This window comes from Melopsittacus undulatus, chromosome 4 (genome assembly GCF_012275295.1).
Source record: "Melopsittacus undulatus isolate bMelUnd1 chromosome 4, bMelUnd1.mat.Z, whole genome shotgun sequence".
Taxonomy (NCBI): domain Eukaryota; kingdom Metazoa; phylum Chordata; class Aves; order Psittaciformes; family Psittaculidae; genus Melopsittacus; species Melopsittacus undulatus.
In genome coordinates this window covers 67,837,692-67,856,577 of record NC_047530.1, presented here as the reverse complement: position 1 = coordinate 67,856,577, position 18,886 = coordinate 67,837,692, and the positions used below count along the sequence as shown (strand labels likewise).

General features: G+C 46.0%; 1 long non-coding RNA gene across 6 annotated transcripts in view; it reads left to right on the top strand.

Moving 5' to 3' along the window:
- Window positions 1-1,710: 1,710 nt before the first annotated feature.
- Window positions 1,711-18,886, top strand: part of LOC115947249 (uncharacterized) — a 47,955-nt gene continuing 30,779 nt past the window's right edge. For 2 of the 6 annotated variants that reach the window (XR_004081186.2, XR_004081188.2), the window contains exons 1-3: window positions 1,711-2,185; window positions 2,809-2,981; window positions 3,669-3,756. This is a non-coding gene — a long non-coding RNA (uncharacterized lncRNA). Of the gene's footprint in view, window positions 2,186-2,808; window positions 2,982-3,668; window positions 3,757-14,259; window positions 15,004-18,886 lie in introns of those variants that run through there. The other 4 variants (XR_004549560.1, XR_004081184.2, XR_004081190.2 and 1 more) reach the window with 3 other exon arrangements.

Below are 18,886 nucleotides of genomic sequence, written 5' to 3'. Positions count from 1 at the left end.
ACTTGGAGTGCGCAATACCCTGAGTGACTCCATGCTCCTGACTGATGTCTGGCTCTCTTGCAGCTGAGACCTTTGGAGGGTGTTGCTTGGGCAGCAGGCACCCATGTGCCATAGCTTTGTCTCTTATCTGGGGCCACACCACTTCAGTTTGCCCCCAGTACCACAGGGACTGGTTGCTTATGGCCTCTCCTCTGCAGCACCCAGGACATGCAGCCCCATTTGAGTGTGGCTGTGTTGTGTAAACACCAGCTAACGAAGGTTACCCCATGCTGAAGCCAAGAGATGACATTGCAGAAACAGTCTAGGTCAAAATAAATTGCTTTCTGGCATTCTGAGATTATCTAAACCCTTCCTTTTCCCAGGATGAAAGGGAACAAAGGCTCTTGCCTGCTCAGGAAAGAGCCTGGAATACTGTTTCTGTGAGCCATAAGAGCTTATTAGGGGCGAGGGTAAACAAAGAGATTTGGGGTTAATTTACTCTGGAGGGGGAGGAGGGAAGAACAAGATGCTGTTTTTTAAAGCCTGCCATTTCTTCTGTCAATAACAGCAGGTTGCTGGTTTGGGTTGTCGCAGGCAGCAGTGTCTTTTCAGCGTATTGACTGGCAGCCCTCGGTGGTTTCTCTAATGGCACATTGATTTTACATGGACTCTCTTCTAGCTCAGCAGCTGCCCAGTTGATTAAAGCGGTGGCAGTGCTACCGTGTCACTTCTGATGGGGTGAAGGGGGCTGTGAGTCAGCCCCGGTTGCCAGGGTGAGCTTTGTTTCCTGCACAGGGAGCCCTGTGGCCTTTTTCCACTGAAAGGCTGTAGTGGTGCTGTACTCCCCACTCACCCTCCCACCACATCTTCCTCCACTCCCACCGTCTGTTCGGCAGCAGATGCCTGTGCACCCTTGGAGGTGGAGAACGCTGGGTATTCTCAGAGCTGGCAGGCTCCAAGTCTGCCAGCAAATCCCCTTCCTGGGTGAATACAGCTGTTGGTAGCAGGCAGGAGCTGCTGGAACCTGTTGACGCGTCAGCAGCTCTGATGGTGAGACTGGTCTCTGCTCCCAGTGCTGACCCCATCCTCAGCACATGGCACTCTTCTCCTGAGGCAGCAGATGCTTGCTGAGGAGCAAAACTGTGCAGAAGAAGCAACTAGTAAACCTGTGTGTGGATTAAAAGAAATTGTGAAAGCAATTTCTTTGCTTAGCAAAAGGACTTCGACATGTGACTTACTATGGGGATGTCTCTTTTGGCTTAGGCGTGCATGGCAAAGAAAAGACTTTTCCAGAGCAGCATGCTGAGACTCCATAGCTGGGGACTTTCTCTAAAGTTTCGTAAGATCCTAATTTTTTCATGCCTCTGGCTGTTGGAGCCATGTTACTGAGAAGCTTCCTTGTTGCTGTTCTAGCATAGAGAAGTTTGCTCCAATGGGTTTGGAAAAGGCAGGGACACAAAGAGAGAAACCCAAATATTTTTTTTAAATATTATGGATTTGAAATGCTTGAAAATTTGCCACAGTGGAAGCCTTTCTTTTCAAAAGGCATGTAGTTCCACATTGATGCTGTCCATGGAGAGCATGGCATGAAGGGAGAATTCCTTGCTCTAAGCTTCCAAGCTGTGGACTGAATAAAATCCTTCTTCCCTCCCCTGCCCCAACTTACTTTAGTGAGTGCTTTTCTCCTGCTTGGAAAGAAAAGAGGTAGGTCTGTCTTTTAAAGATAAATCTTTAGGTCTCAGCAAAACCAGTTCTTGCTGGGGTTCTGGTAAGAGCAGCTTGGAGGGTGTTTGTGTCAGCCAGAGAAGGGCAGATCTGGCTTTCCAAGGAATGGAAACTTTCAGAGGAAATTATAATTCTCATCTGATGCAAAATTGAGAGCACTTTGGATTTATCGATGGAAAATACCCTGTTTTAGCAAAGAAAAATCTAAAAACTTTAATTTCCTCTTCCCCTCCCTCACACACACACACAATTTGTAGTAGCACAGCAGATTTGTCTCTTGGTTCAGTGTCTTCCAGCTGCCTATTGGACTCCTTAGAAGGAAAGGCCATGCTTCCTACCTTATGGTGTAGACCTGTGAATACCCACGTACCTTTGTCTAAGAGCAAGTACCTGCAGCTTCCCCCTCTTCTATGGCAGAGCTGTATCCTTCATGTCAGCAGCATCACAGACGAGGCATCTGAGTTGCCTGGTCCCTTGCCAGGTAAGTTGGCAATGGACTGCACATCACTCCCTTAAATCCCCTGTGGGGTTTGATGAACATTTGCTCCTCAAAACATTATGGTTCTGCTTAATTGTCAGGTTTTGATGAACAGCCATTTGGGCAGGATGTTCCCACCTTCTACTAGGGAATTCCCAAGGCTGGCAGAAGCAGTAGGGGATATTTAGGAACAATCTCTCGAGTTTTCTATTCCTGCATTTTGTATTTGGGGCAAATATTTCCATGTAAGCTGAATCTTAAAAACATCATCACTTGTTTATCATTATCTAATGGCAAAACTTGGCTCTCCCCACCCTCCATCTCAGGCAAACAAAACCATATTAAAAACAACCCCTTTTTTTGTCCACCACTGCATGAAAACAAAAACCTGCTGGGGGGCTGAAAAGTTGAAAGTCACTTCTCTGGGTGGATTCAGAGCTTCCAGAGAGAATCCCAGTTCTCATCCAAAGCTAATAGAGATAAAATTTCCCTAGGAAATATCGGCATAGGCCGGAGAGCATTAAACTGGAACTTTACACCAATTAATAGCCATGTAATTACAACTCATCCCCTCCTACTTGCTGCTGACTTCCCCGGGTAATTTTCTTCTAATTTTTGCCTAATAGGCACACATGAAAGATTATGTACTTGGTGTACTGCTAAAGCAGAGAGACACAGACTGTCAGAGCAGCAAGAGTGCTGGAGACACTGATGCTGCTTCTCAGTTCTTCAAGAGGTTGGGAAGGTTCAAGAAATGGAGGTTAAAACCAGGTGAAGGCTGGACAGAAAAGGCAAAACAGTGAGTATAGGTGGTTGCTGGCTTATAACAGGACTATGATTTTACCTCACTCTTCCTCTAGCCCCCTGCTCTGGTCTGGTTTGTGTCTGCTGCAGTATCTAGCACCCTTCATTTTCATTTTCCCACGTGAAAGTATAAAAATGGCATCCTCTATCAGTCTGAAGAGTCCTCTTCTCTGGCAGAGGGAAGAGTCCTTCCATGCTAGCCCTGGTGCAAAAGGCAGAGAAACTTCCTCCAGCCATGCTCTGCTGTATCAGTTCCAAGGAGGAAGGGGAAAAAAAAACTCAAACCCAAACCAAAATTCATAATTGTAGACTTTCACAAGCATTAAATTAAAACAGTGTGCAGGCTGTTTTGGTTCCCAGGCATGAACACCGTATCAACTCTCCACTCTGCCTGCTGTCTGATAACAGCAGTACCCACTGGCAAGGCTCAGCCTGTGGTATGCAAAAGAGGGAAAGAAATAAAAAGCAGCAGCCTCATGTAGCCTGGCAAATGTAATTTCAGGTGTCTTGGCCTCTCTGTTAGTCCTGTCCCTGGCTCTCAAGTAATTAATTCTGCAGAAGGAAAACCCCAAATGTCTGATTGAGTTGCGTTACCCTGGAAATGGTGGACAGTGGGAGCTGGGACCTGTTTGTCCTGCATGCTTATCAAGCTCACCTGTGTTTCTCAATGGGTCCTGCACAGGGAACAGTGATTTGACACAGAGCAGGTGACAGTGCTCAACCGGAGACACAGAGCAAGGCTGTGGAGGTGCACTGGGGACTGTGAGAAGGTGAGAGCTCCTTCTGGGGATATCCCTTAATGATGGGTGGAAATGGGGCTGCGCGGTGTCCCTCCATCCACCTTCCCTGCTCAGCACAGGGAGGTTTGTTGTGTGCTCAGCCCCTTGGAGATGCAGGTCCCAGACCCAGCATGAGCCATAACATGCAGGTTTGGCACAGCCCCTTTTCCCACCTCCCATTGCTACCTGCTGCTTGGCTGGGTTTAATGCCTAGCAGGGTTTGCACACAAACTGCCTGAAGAAGCTTCTTCTCAGCAGTGTCACCCTTTGCAGGGCCTCTCCCTCGTGCACTTGAGTGGTAATTAGATAACCACTGCCAACAAATATGTGCATTTAATAAGTATGCTAATTGGTATTGACCAACATGTGGCAAGCACTTTGTCACGTGCCAATTAGGAGTGCCTAGGAACTGCTGGAGATACAAGAGGCCGGTGATTAGACCTCAGATGGGGATCCAGTCAGATACTGGCTGCTAACCTGGCTGTGCCAGGCTTGTGTCTGAGCAGGAGCCTGCAGGCCTGTCAGAGAGGGAGGGCAGGGATGGGATGAGCGCAGGGGTGTGCAAGGGCCTGTTTATGAATCCCATAAGCACACAGGGGCTTGTCTGTGATAAATTAATCTGATCAGTATCAACCATGCATGGTGTTTTTATTTATGCCCCTGAAGATGTAAGAGGTGAGATAAAACAGTTCAGTAAAAAGGACCTGCTTTTGCCTGGGTACATAAGGCAGGGCAGGCCAAATGGGACCATGTCTGTGGTGAAATCCTTTGAGTAAAGTCTGCATGTGGTGGCACAGCTTGCACTGAGACTAGAAGAGGAGGATAGATGGTAGTCCCTGGGATGCTGTGTGCTGGCCCATGTTCCTTCTGCAGTCCAGTTTCACCCGCTGTATTCAAAAAGTGAGTGTTAGCTCTCCCTTCCCTTCATCTAGTGGGTTTATTCCTCCGTCAGGCTTGCACTACAAAAGGTTCCCATTTCCCTATTTTTTCTTCTATCATATTCCCAGGAAAACTTCTTTAACCAGCTCTCCTTTACAGGTGTAAATTACAGAGGGCACATGCTGCTGGATAACCACACAGAGCAGCCAAAAATCCCCTTTCCCACCCACAGCAATAGGCACTGACTAGATGTTGTGCAGTCAGGAACTCCAGCAGTCTCCCTCAAACTCATAGGCACTACCAGCTAATATTTAAGCCCAAGCTATTAGCATAGCAGAGCGCTTCATCCACCCAAAATTACAAGTGTGTATCTCAGCTACCTGCCTTCAGCACAGGCATCATGAGGGTGAGGTCCTGAGATGCTAATGAATGGTATCACCTCAGTGCTGGTGTTGCTCAACCCTACTATTTGGACAGAGCCGCTTCCTGGGGTGCCTCACTGTCCTGCTGCCACCCATGTTTGCAGGTGTTTAGCTACAGAGTGTTATCACTCCAACATGAGTCCTACTCCCATACAAACTGCTTCCCACTGTGTGCTTGCAGCAGCCTCCCAGGAGTGGGTCTGATGCTCTCATTTGCCTGGATTGGTTTATTTATTGTCACCATTAATTAACTTTGGGTATGAAGGACAGGTCCCCTGAGACTGTCTGTGCGCTGGAGACCATTACTGCATTGGTGTCTAAAAGCTTCAGAACACAAACCCCCTTGCCACTGTCAGCCCGGCACAATTAATCAACTGGCACCATTCAGAAGCTGCAGCCCAGTGTGTCTCTATTGTATAACAAGGCTGGCCCTAGGACATCTTTACTTAAAGCTTCACATGGAGTAAAAGTGGCTTGGCTCAGAGGCATGGCTACTGGTAGCACCCCAAAGCTACACCAAACACTCCATCTTTTCCTAAGAAGGGGCCCAGGAATTTCATGGAAAGGCCACCCACCTCTCCAGGTGGAGGGAGCTTCTACCTCTGTTCTGAAGGCAGACCTCAAGGTGGGAGCTACTGCTCCCACCTTCTGCTGTGTGATGGCTCCTGGGGCTGTAAGTTTAGCTGAGAAGCCAAAGCAGAAGTGTGTGATGGTCCTTCTTGACTTGGCCCAAGTTCAGCCTCTGCATCCTTTTTATAAGAGCAGAAGAGAACAAACTTGCTATCTCTAGGCTGTGCCACATCTTGGCACATGTAGCTGGTCCTGGAGCACAACAGCAAGTGAAAAGGAGAAGAGCTGGCTGGTTTTGTATGCTATCAGGAGCACATTCTCAGTAATAGTGACCTAATCTCACTCTTATTGATTTTGAGCTATATATATACAAGCAGACACATGGGGAGAGACATGCACTGCTGAAAATACAAAATCATGAACTCCTGGAAGGGCAAAAATTGTTTCCTCCAGGTTTGTTTTCAAGATCAAAGAAATAAAGGAGCAGACAGAGGGCTTGGCCCAGCTCTTGGTGGCTCTGTGGAATGGGAACAACTGCAGGAACATGGTACATGTATTTAAACAGGTGCTCTGTCCCCAGGTTTGAGCTGTCCCATAACATTGCTTTCTGTTATTACTGCTTCCCTTCCTGGAATATGCAAAGTGGAAAGAGAAAAGCTCCAGCAAATTAGGCAGAGAAATTTATCTGACAGGCCAGCACTCTCTCAGATAAAGGAACAAACAGAGTTTGTCTCGTGGTCAGGGTGACATTTTGCCACAAAAGAAGAGCAGGGAGAAGTTAATTAAACTCTAAAGAAGCCATTTATTAGAAAAGGAAAGTAAGACATGGCTTTTCTTCAATACTGGAGAAAGGTTCATTATAGAGGTAAACCATTCTTTAGCAGTTAATAAACTGTTTTCTACCACCTGGCTTTGAGGAATGGCTAATGTAGTGTCCATGCCTCATTTTAACGTGCAGTTTTGTAAGGAGTCCATGGCCCATTGGCTACAATGGTTTAGAAAACAGCTGTCTCTGAGAGAACTGGAGAGCTTGGCAGGTCCATAAATGGAGGCAGAGCCTCTGGTGCATCGTTTTCCATTTGTCCTGCATACCTAGCTGCCACACAGTCCCTACACTGCTCCATTCCTGCTGGAGCATGCCGGTGGGCTGCTCTGTCACTGGGCAGAAAGGACCTTTTTCTGTCCATACCTACAGCAAAAGCCAGGAGTTGCATGCAGACCAGAGGCTCTCATTGGGCAGGCTGGATACTGGCTAGAGCACACCTGGAATACTTATAAGTATTCCAGATGTGCTGGCAGGGACAGCCTTTTCCTGCTGAAGGCTGACACTTTAAAGAACTGATTGCCACTGTTTATATTTAAAAAAAAAAAATCAACCAAACATTATTTTGGATGACACGGACCCAGCTTCTGGAGCCAGACACTCAAACAGCAAATAATATAAAGCCCCAGTACCTCCATGCTGAGAAGCCATTTAAATCCTGAATCTCTGTTTGCACCCAGCTGCATTTGATTTACCCTGATAACAATCTTCCATTAGGATAGGATACCCTCTTGTTTTCCTCAGAGTAGCTGGTAAATATCACAGTTACAACTCCAGAGAAGAACTTAAAAGCATTGGAAAAGACTTTTTATTTTAGAGAAGCTTTTTCTCATTTCAGCTTGTTAGCTATGCTGAAATTCAATAACCTTGTAAAGCAAATGTGCATGGTGGTAGATTTGACTTTACCACCTGCACCCTGTTACCCTGTGGAGGATGTTGCCTTGAAAAGATGGTTATACACTTGCTGAGAGTATAGCATTGACATGCATTTCATTGTGCACCAGTTCGGCTGCATCTTCTTGAATCTGGGGAGTCCAAGCAGGTCTGGGGAAAAAGATGAAATAACAATATTTGCCAGCAGTGTTAATACCAGAGAGATTAAAATACATTCAATGTCCAAGAATGGGAAAAGGACCTTATGATACTTAGTGAGTGGATAATAAAACGGCAGATGAAATTCAAGGCTGCTAAATGAAAAACAACGCACAGGGGGAAAATCATTCTAACTTTACACATACAGTGATGGGCTCTGAACTGGCTATTACTGCTCAGAAAGGAGAACTGAGAGTTATGCTGGAAATATCTATCAAAATGACACTTCTGCTCCATACAGTAGTCCAGAAACCAAATATAATGATAGGAGTTACAAGGAGGTAAGAGAGAGTGAAATGGGGAAATGTTACTGTGCTGCTTAATGAATGTCTGGTATAACCCACCTTGAATAATTTGTGAGTAGCTCTAGTTTTCCCATCACAAAAAATGGATGGGAAGAAGCCTCGATAATTATCCACTGAACGCAAGGATTGATAAAGGCAGGGCCAGAAATGAAATAATTTGCATTTTAGAGCTGAAGAATTAATCAGCAATGATTGCTCAGTTCGAGAAACACTTGGTATCAGGAGCATCATAGAATCATAGAATGGTTTGAGTTGGAAGGGGCCGAGGAAGATAATCTAGTTCTGGCCTTGAACACTTCCAGGGATCGGGCCTCCATAATTTCTTTGGGCAAACTGTTCCAGTTCCTCACCACAAGGAATTTCTTCCTTGTATCTAATTTAAATCTACTCTCTTTGACTTTAAAGCCGCTCCCCCTTGTCTTATCCCTACCAACACCCCCAAGTCCTCCTCAGGACTGCTCTTAGTCCGGTCTCTACACAGCCTGTATTTGTGCTTGGGACTGTCATGACCCAGCTTCAGGACTTTGCATTTGGCCTTGTTGAACTTCATGAGTTTTGCATGGGTGCACATCTCAAGCCTGTCAGGGTGCCTCTGGATGCCACCCCTTTCCTCCTAGGTACAGGGAATATCTAGACAAGTTCCAAGAAACAAAAGCAAACCGTTTACTTAGCACCCAGTTAAAAAGTAGAAATCACAGCCATGGGAAATTATAGGTGCTGAAAGCTTACATAGACACAGAAAGTGGTTAAATGTTTTCACAGGGGAAAAAAAGTGCTGCTGGGTGTGATTAAATGGTTGTTTCTCCCCATTCTGTTGCAGAGTGGCTGCAGGATTTGACAAACAAAAGGAGCTTTGCTGGCAGCTCACTAGGATTTGCCCTGTGCCACTGTCGGGAACCAATGGTCCCATCCAGCTGGTAGTTTCAGCTTTCTGCATTTTCTACCTCCATCCAGACCTGCTGAGCTCATTTCAGAGGCAGAGTGGCTCCGAAACACCTTCTCCGAAATGGTTTCACTTGGCCGAGTGCAGAATTCAATTCAATTATTATTTTTATTGTATTTAAAGAACATGCTGAATATGTTCATGGTATTTTCCCTCTACTGAAAATACATGGGGAGCATCCCTGCAGCCTGCCTGGCTACTTACCCTCCCACAGGGTATACAGGATCTGGCTCTTCTTCCCTGCTACAGATCCAGGGCAAGCAAAGCTCGGGCAGGATTTCACAGACACAATAGTCCTGAGACCTGGGAGGTGACGTTTCTTTCCTGGGCAGAGTTCAGCTGCTGGAAATAATCTGCCCAATGGTCCACTTTATAGCCGGGCAGACAGGCTAAAATTCACAGCCACCACTTACCAAAGAATAATGAAACATTTCCTGAGACAGCAATAAATATCTCCTGCCATGACAACACTTACCAGTGCCTCTTCGATCCAGCAAAATGTTTTAGAACTCAGCAGAGCGGGATATTTTTAATGCCTCTCTGCTTGCTGGTTGCAGTTGCCCTGGCTGCTCCTGGTCAGGGGCAGCCTGATGTGGTTCATGGCTCCCTGGGGAGCTCTAGTTCTGGCCCAAAAGTAGGTGCTGGTAGCTGTGCACCATCCTCCTTCTCCCATCCTTTGCCATCACCAAATGCCCCTGGTACTGATTAAAACAACATGAGTGAGTAGCTAATCAGTTACAAAGGATCAATAACCTCTGGCTTGTGTTCTTCAGCCTAAAAAAAGTCTGAATAACATGGGGCAGGGGGGGATCTGAGTAGTCATCACCAATCGATAGCTCTCCCATGTGAGTATGCAGTGCGTCACTGAGTAAGGGTCATTTATCAATGCCACCCTCTACCTCTTTCCCTAGCATCACTCTACATTGTCCTCGGTGGCTGCAGTTAATCCATCCCTGTACCACAGAGCAAAGCAGAGCCTACTTGCTCACCTCCGCTCTGCCTGTGCTGCCTCTGAACAGCATCACCTCTAATTAGCAGTGCTTAATGAAAAACAAGTGAGTCGGATGGGTGTATTCACGTGCTTATGTGGCTGCCTGGGTGTCAAGGAAAGAAAGCTTTGATTGAAAGATGTCCTGGAGTCAGGAAGATGACCTGGAGGAAAACTTCTTCTCCCCAGGCTGGTGGAAAGGGAGAGGTTTGTAGCCGCTGTCCCCTGCCAGGGTACTTCAGTCTTGTCCAGAGCAGCTATTTCATACTGTGAGGAGAGGCTGTTGGTATGGTTCTTGCCAGTGTCTGCTGGAAATACGCTGCACACTCAACACAGCTGGGTTGGCTTCTTTCACCCCAGGACAGTTTTCCAGCACTGGGGGTGCATAGCGTGGCTTCTTGGTGTTAGGCTGATGCAGGGTTAAATAAAACCCAAATAAAACCCACCAAATAGCAAAAATTATCCCGAAGGGCCTCCAGGCCATAACATGAGGCTCAGGGGAGCCCAGGCAAATGTGCTCAAGTCCCATTTAGGCAGGGGCAAAGCTGACTGTAATGGATGCAAACCAGCCTGCACTGGTTTCCCCAAAGGGCTGGGCTCCCTCCAGTCCACAAAGACAGAATTGTTACTCATTTTGCCTCTTCCCACACTGAGGATAACAAGCTCAGAGTCCAGGCGCAATGGCTATACCCAATGCACCTGTGCAAATGGCAAGGGTGAAACCAGGAGGAGATGGGGATGCACCAGCCTGGGCCAGGGTCATCCCAGGGCTGGAGGGTTTTGCCACCTCAGAGCTGGATGAGAGCCTAGGGATGGCTGTCATGGGAAGAAATGCTTTTAGCAGCCCTAGCCACAGAGGGAAAAGGAGGTGTTTGGTAGCAGAAGAAAAGCTGATGGTGGAAAAAGCTTGGGAAAGCGATAGATTTTTACAACCCAGACAGTGAATCAGTCTCATTGCTGCGGTCACTTTGAAATGGATCAGCAGAAATAAAGTAGGTTTAAATCTATAGGAGTTTGGGGAAGCCTGAGCAGTAAAACGAAGCTGACAGTGTGATGACTTCTTTGTGAGCCAGTTGGGGTGCAGCATGCTAGCATACCTTGGCTGGGAAATCCATCAAAATTCTGCTCCATGGCACATCTAGCACACAGCAGATGGGTGCTATGCCCCATGCATTGATGCCCAACAGAGCAAACAACACCCCAGCACAGCCTGCACCATAATGTTTCAGTCCCCCACATCTTCCTGCCTTCCTCAGAGACCATAAGAACTATGAGCAGCCCAAGAAGAGGAGTGCAAACATGCAGCAGGGAGTGGTAGGGAAAAGGGAGACATCAGATGGCAGTAACCAACAGAGAAGATTGACTTAATGGGATCAGCTTTCATTTTGTTCTTATTATCAGCACCTTGGGAGTGCAGCTTCTCTAATTAATTCCTTTGGTCTCTAGACCAAAGGAGCATGCAGCTGAGGTCTGTGTCCCATCAGTGACTGCTTGCACTAGTGCTTGTGGGTTGGGGCAGATAGGGAAGCATGGAAGTCCTTATATAGTCAGTCAGTGCCAGGTGTCTCTCTACAAATCTTTTCTTCAGCAGTTTGCCTCTCCTTTGGAGGAGAAAAAGGACTCAATGGGGTTTAGTTACTCAGGAGTGAGGGTTTTTCTTCTGATGTTGTTATGGGGAGTTTTTTGTTAGTTTTTTGATTGTTTTGCGATCCACCTGTGATGTTATTTGGTTCAAGTTATGGGGGGGGTGGGAGTAGCTGTTTCCAGAAGAGCTGTTCTCAATCCTTTTTGGAAAAGACCTCTTCCACAGGGCACTAGCACCTTCAAAAATGGGTGTGCATTTTGAATGTGCCCAATTGTAAAGTGGAATTTTCTTCCTAGCTGCATAAGTACCCAGTGTGCTGAAATCCAGCCAAGCCTGGGTTTCCCTGCCATTGTGTAGCCACTGATTCACTGGCTCAAGGGAAAAAGTGTTTCTCTTGGTCCCTGCTGATGGTTCACTGGGTTTTTAATGTGAAGTTGGAAGAAAGGAAGGGCTCAGTTTATGCTTTTGGTATCACTCAGCATTTTATGTGCCTTTGGTAAAGTTGTGATTGTTATCAAGTATCAAAATCTCCAGAGTCTGATAATCAAGGTGAAAGTTTGCTCTCATGGATTATTGCCATTCACTTTTCTTCTGGCTCTGCTAAAAATAATGCAGGAATAGCTTTCTTTGAACTTTCCTATTCCCTCCTGGCTGGAACGGAGAAGGTCAGGAGGATGAAAGTGAAAAAAGAGCAGGGGGGAAGGAGTCATGACATACTCTTCAAATATACGGGTTTAGGTGAGATTGCTGTTTTGTTTGGGTTTTTTTCTTTGTTCTAAACCTGATTAGCTTTCTTCCTGCGTTTCTTTCCTTTAGTCAATGCAATTGTGAAGACAGGGTGTTTCAGTCCTTCTGAAGCAGGAAACTTGCCACTTTTAACCATTTCCTTTTGAAGGTTCATTAGACACATCCCCAAATCTAGAGGATGGTCAGACAATATTGCCCCCCTATGTTGGAGAACTTTTATCCAGCATCTTGGGATGATCTTACATTACATATCTTGTCTGAGGATAACTGACCTGCTTTCCCTTGCAATGGCTATGGGTTTTGTTAATTATCAGGTTGGTGCCTAAATTTGCTGCCACATTCTAGTCCGAAGTGTTTCCATGTGATCTAACAGGAGATAATGGTACCACAGGAGATGGTCAAGGTGTTATCTCAAGGTGCATGGCAAGGAGAGAACTCCTTTATGGCACTCAGAAATGAAAGAATAATGGAAAAAGGGAAAATAAGAAGCCTGGTGCTAACCACAAGTGTAAAGGGATTGTGTCTGAGAAATCCTCATATAGCAGAGATTTCAGCTTGTTACTGAGCTACTTCAGTCAGCTGCAGGTTTCTGAACTGAGATATTTTTCAAGCAAGGGGATAATATGATGTTGTTTTCTTCTGTTGTTCATTAGTGGTGTAAATAACAATGGATCATCAGGTATCCTTTACCACCCGTAAGCTCATGCTGCTTTTAATATCCTTTCTTAAAAAAGGAAGATGGACAAGTCCAATATCACTCTTGAGAGAAGGAGCCTTTGCAAGATAGATGTTTGTACTTGACCCTGGCCACCACAAAAGCTCCACTCAGTCTCTTTATCCTTTCCTGCCCACTTCACTTCAGGGACAGGTCACTCCTCTGCAAGGAGATAAGGTGAAGGGTCCATCCTGGCTGCCACCTTCAGGGAGGGGACTTCGCCTCTGAGTCAGCCTCTGATGGATGCCCTCCTGCCCGCAGGAGCAAAGGGAGAGTTGTTTCCTCATCGGTGGCTTTTCCAAACGTCCCCTTTTCACCATTTCCTGTCTATTCTCTTTATAACTTGATATTGTAATCCAAGCCTAAAAAGCTGCTTTTGCCTTTCCCTGCTGCCCTTCACACCTGCTGCCAGCTGCAGTAGATCACACTGCAAAACAGCCTGCACAGGAATTTCTGCTGTGGCTTAGCTAATGAGAGCCTAACTGTATCACCTGAATGTACCTTGGGTTAATTAGAGGTGGAAGCAGCCTTTTATTTGAAACACATTCCCTGTGGTTTTGCTGCTTGCCCTGAGCTGACACAGCAGCACTGCACACAGAAGCAAATGGTCTGCAGGAGCTTGCATGGGATCTCAGCTGTCTTTCACCCAAATTTCTGTTTCTGGGCTGCTCCAGGGACACCCAAAGACCTGCGTCCCCACATAGAAGAGGTGTTCCCACAATAAATTGGTGGCAGGTTGGCACCTGTGGAGCCAAGAGAGCCCTGTTGGTCCCATGGGGAGGATGTCATGGGGGTTCCCTTGGATTGGTGGCACTAGCAAGTTCCACTAGCTTGTTTGGTCATGGGTTATTGGTACTATTTTCAGTAGGGGAGGCATTTGATTCTCCAAAGCTTGAGATGCAAAACCCTAACTCGGTGCAGGACTTGCTGGAAAAGATGTTACAGGCTATTTCCAGCTTTCTAAGGGGGGCAAAGCCAGAGTTTTCCCCACTCTTCCTGCACTGTTGCAAATGGTGCAAGGATCAATCAGGTCCTGCAGAGATCAGATGTGCAAGACAAGAGTGTCATTAAAGATGACAGAGATGATCCCAGGAAGGACTGGAAGAAACCCTTCAGCCACAGTGCCCTGGAAGGCACCAGGACAAAAACCAGCACAGAGCCAGCACTGTGGGAGAACACCCCAAGTCAGCCTGGGGTATCAGGTGGGATGCCTGGCCACCTGAGGGACCAGTTGAGGCAATGCCAGGTGCCAGCCACAGTTGCAGGGACAATGGCCAGATGGGAAAGCTGTGGGCATCTTTCAGCAGTCTCCCACTATGTCACTTAGGGAATTAAATAATACCGTATTTATCAAAATTTGTTGTACCATGCCGTGCACTGAAAGCAACAGATACATAGCAGCTCAGGTAGGCCTTAAAGAAGACAAACAAAAGCAAAGGAGGAAAAACATATATATGCATATACATATAGTCCATCAGCTCCAGGGAGAAAGGGAAGATGACCAACAGCACACCTGGCAGGTAACATAAAGGTAATGTGACACTACATTCTGGGGGGACAAAGCGCTGTCACCATGAAGCTGCAGGTGAAACTGCAACTGTACAGTATGTTCCTGAAGATGAGAACCAGACAGGCCCTTACAGGAGACACAGATGTTAGTGGAGCAGGGGGCCAGACAACTTGGCCCCTTATCCCTCAGTAACTCAGTACCACTTATATATAAAAGCGTATTAAGGGCAGAAGTTGATGTCCGTGACTCTTTCCCATGGGCGCAAAAGTGAGTTTAGAGCAGCATTGATCAGATCCTGTCTAGCTGCTCCTCTTGCTGCTTCTGCTGGCAGGGCTCTGCTGCTGTTTCCCAGTTGTGTGATGGGGCTCTTAACTTCCCAGTTTCTTTGGATGGGTTTGTAATGACACAAGAGAATCTTGGGTTGTATAAGGGGGTTGGAAGTAAGGCAATAAAATGAAATAGCATCATCTTGTGATATAGCAATTTACGTTATTCTTAGACAAGGAAACATTATCTTCAGAATGATTTTTTTTATGTCATTCTAGGGTGCAGGAGAGTTCTTTTATATTTACGCATTTTCTTCTCGTCTCCTAAGCAACATGCTGACAGGCATATGATGAACCTCGGCCCTGATCCAGAAGCACGTGCTTATACCATGAGTATGTAAAGTAATCCACAGGCATTGATGGGATTGCTAAAGGCTTGGTGTTAAGGATGGGTTTAAGTGTGTGTTCAGCCTGAGATCCTATTCATGGCACAGAAGTGGTCACTGAGCAGCTTGTGCTAGCCAGCGTTAGCTCATGGATCTTCTCAAGTGGTCACCCCAGCTGTTTATTATTCCTTATTGGTAGTGAGTGACTGATCACTGAAATTATCCACTGTTGCTTCTGCACTGATTAGATTCCTGCAATTTTGGAAGAAGTGGGATAATAAATAACAAATTATGAGGAGTGAATAACAAGTGCCTCTGTTTATGCCAAGGTGTCCTTCTTTGCATGACGAAATGGGGATTTATCTGCTGTTGCTCTCCTCTGCCCACTATTTTTTTATTAGTGCAATGAGTTTAGGTGTGTTTTTCCCCAGCAACAATTCAGGCTTTGCTGAAGCAAAGAGCTCTTTGCAACCAGAACGTGCATTAGCCAGGGGAGCAGGCAGAATCTGGCCAACTCTGAATCCAGTGAAAAATCTTTAAGAGAACGAGAAGGGGAAAAAAATACAAAACTGGTGGGGGGGTAGAGCCCATCTCTGATACTTTCTGTTCCAGCAGCTTTCTGCCACCAGTTAAATAGAGGATCAAATATGATCAGCCAGGTAGAAAAAATGAAATAAAGACTGGGTTTGCTTGAGGTTACTGCTTTCTTTGGCTGCATTTTTCTCCTGGCGCACGTGGACTGTCACTGCTGACATAGTGTTGGCCGTGTCAGCAAAGGCTAGGAATATTTATATATTTATTTTCTCATCTGGTGCTCCCTGCCTGCTGCTGTCAGCTGCTCAGAGTCACCTTCCTGCGTCGCCTCTGCTTTGGTGTTCTTTGAAAGCTGGCAATAAATCTAAAGCTTTCTACAGCTTTGTTGGAGCACTGTGGAAAAGTGGCAGTAAAGGTAAAGTCAACTAGGTGGGGAGATAAATTGCCTTCACCTGCCCATCAAAAGGAACATCTCTTCTCTGCATGGATGGGAAAGGTATTCCACTCCCCCACTCCATTCCTCCCGGTTTTTCCTCCTCTGTGCTGGCTGCTGTCTTCAAAGGGAAGGTAAAGTCCTGCAGAGAGATCCTTGCACCTTGTGAAGCATGCTGCTGGTCCCCACAATTCCAGCAGGAACTTTACTGTCAGCATGTGACAGGGCCAGGATGCCACGTTATGGTTTTGTTGTGGCTGCAACCAGATGTGCCTTTTTACTGCTGTCTGCAGCACTGAGCACAGCACATGTGTTTGCAAGGGCAAGGCTAGAGGTACCAATAATGCTTGTGCAAGCAGCTCCATGAAAGGAAAAGCCATCCCCAGCCTCTTTCCTATCAGGAATGAGTTAAAGTGCTTGCAAAACCAGACTCATGCTTTTGGCTCTGGGCACTATAACAGCATTGCAGGCTCTTTCTCCCTCCTACTTTGTCTTTTTTTCCTATTATTTTCCCTAAGGACTTTTGCTTTTGAAATATTCTGTTGATTTTTTGATCTCCTCTGCTTTTGAAAAGGCCGCCAGAAAGGTCTTGTCAGCAGTTTAATGGGGAGATAAAAGAAGAAGGAGGATTGTTAGCAGAGGGATAGTGCCTGACATCTGGACAGGGCTAACATGTGATAAAACAGGAGGCTTGTAGGCAAATCTGCTGTGCTTGATCTCTTCCCAAGGCAAGGTTTGGACCCAATGGCTTTAAAGCATGCCCATGTGGATGGAGCCTGAGTTGCCCAAATCCCTGGTGATGCCTGCAGATCAGGTATGTGGAGGCCTGGGGTCCCTGCTCAGATGCTCGCTGAAGTTGAAAGTCTTTCGGTTGACTTCAAAGGGATCTAAGCCTGGATTATCTACTCTGACCATTTTGACTGGGGGAGATTAAAAAAAATAAATGAAAAAGAAGCTGCTGCTTCAAACCTCAGTTCCCAGGAGATGGAGGATGCTTGTAGGATGTAAAGTTAGCAGCCAGGGGTTTGGGGATGCTGGTGTCCTTCCCCAAGACTTCGTGCCATGCAGAGCTCCTAGGTGATCCACCCGAACCTCCACGTGGAGGTGTTTGGAGCAGTCACTGGCAAGAGCGATCACTGGTTTGTCAGTTATTTAGCTTATGAATTATTTGGTTAATCTTGGTGCTTTGTCATTCTTCCAATGACTTGGAGCTGGAGTAACTGCTTTTCAGTAAAAACCAGGCAAAAAAATAGGAGGATATGCATAGATGCTGGATTGAGACTCCTCTGGGGCTTCAAACACCCTTTGGCTCTGATGGAATTAAGAGCTAGTGCTTTTATAGATTGGTTTTGTAGGAGATTGCATCCACCACCTCGTCCAAACCCATGCACAGACCTGGGGGGCAGCTCAGGCTCAGTTTTGCCACTTGGGCCCCATTTCTGGTTTCTGCTAGCCTCCTCCACCAAGTTTTACTCTGTGCCAGATGACAAAGCTCAGCATTTAGGAAAGGACTTTTCGCATGAGTGCGGAAGTCCATGCACAAAGAGAGGTTCAAGCAAAGAAACTGATGTTGAATGCACACTACACTCATTTTTTTTGGCCCATAGCTAGGAAACAAAAGACAAGTGTTTTGTTTTTGTTCTGTTTTTAAGGGCTGAGAAGGCAGCAGTGAGCCCTGAAAATAATTTTGGCTGCTGCCTGCATCAGAGATAACTCTCCATAAGAGATGCTGCCTCAGATGCTTCTTTCTTTCCACCCATAGGTGAAAACAACTCCAAAACTTAAATCCAATATATAAAGGCAGAGAGGGAAATGTTTAATTGTCCTGACTCTGTTGCAGGCTGATAAGCTTGCATTGATTTTCTGTAGTGAAGTCTCCAGAGTGTACGTGTTGGTGTGTGTGCATGTACGTGCGTGAATGTTTCTTGCTCCTTGGGTATTTCTAGTCTCCCATTGAGTAGCGAGAACTCAATGCTTCCTCCAGAAAACAGTAATTTACAGCACAGGTGGGGTTTGGTGTTTGTTTTTTTTGTTGTTAGTTTAGATTTTATTTGTTTGTTTCTTTACTTGTTTGTTTTCTCCTCCTTTTCCTCCTTTCTATTGGCTTCTTACAAGCTTTCCAGTAGAGTGGGGAGAGAGGTCTCAGGGAAAATGTCCCTTCCTCAAGGCATATCCCTCAATCTGAAGCTCAAAGACAGGTTTGTATTAACGTAATTTAAAACCATCCTGTTGAGGGGTGTAATCCCTGCCTATTTATGCTTGTAAATTAAGAGGGAATAATACAATTAAAGGCAATACTCAATGGGGCTTCATCAATAGCTTGATCTGTTTTGTACCAGAGAAGCACAGAAAAAATGTCTAGTTAACTGTTTATGTATTTTGAGGGTTTGTTGGAAAGAAAAATAAGCTAACGCTGCAAGAAGGGATTGTCCAGCAAGTTTTACAGCTCATAGCTGAAGCCTACAAGCTCCAAAAGACTTTGGATGCGTAGCAGGAACCTTGCTGTTTATCTCACCTGAGCCTGCAAACCCATCGAGATTTGTTTCTCAATGCTAATTATAAAAAATATTTGTTTGTTTGTCTGTAGTGATAGAAAAATGTCCAGAGGAGCTAAAAAGGAGACAAGCAGCATTCAAATGGGGGGAGGAGGGGGCATGTTGGGAAATGAGAAAACACCAGGCTCCCTGGAGATGTAATAGGCTTAGTAGGCCTGCTTGACACATGTCGGATAAAATGAAAAAAAAACCCCACAACAATGTTCATAAGAAGATTAGCTTGAATATGGCGAAATTTCTCTAGGGACTGTCCATGGCTGAAGCTCAAACCAACAACTCCCAGGGCCTTATCAGAGTAATGAATTTCCACCACTTTGGGCCATTACAAATCCTCCCCTGGCCCCTTTCCTCACCCAAAACATCTTTGA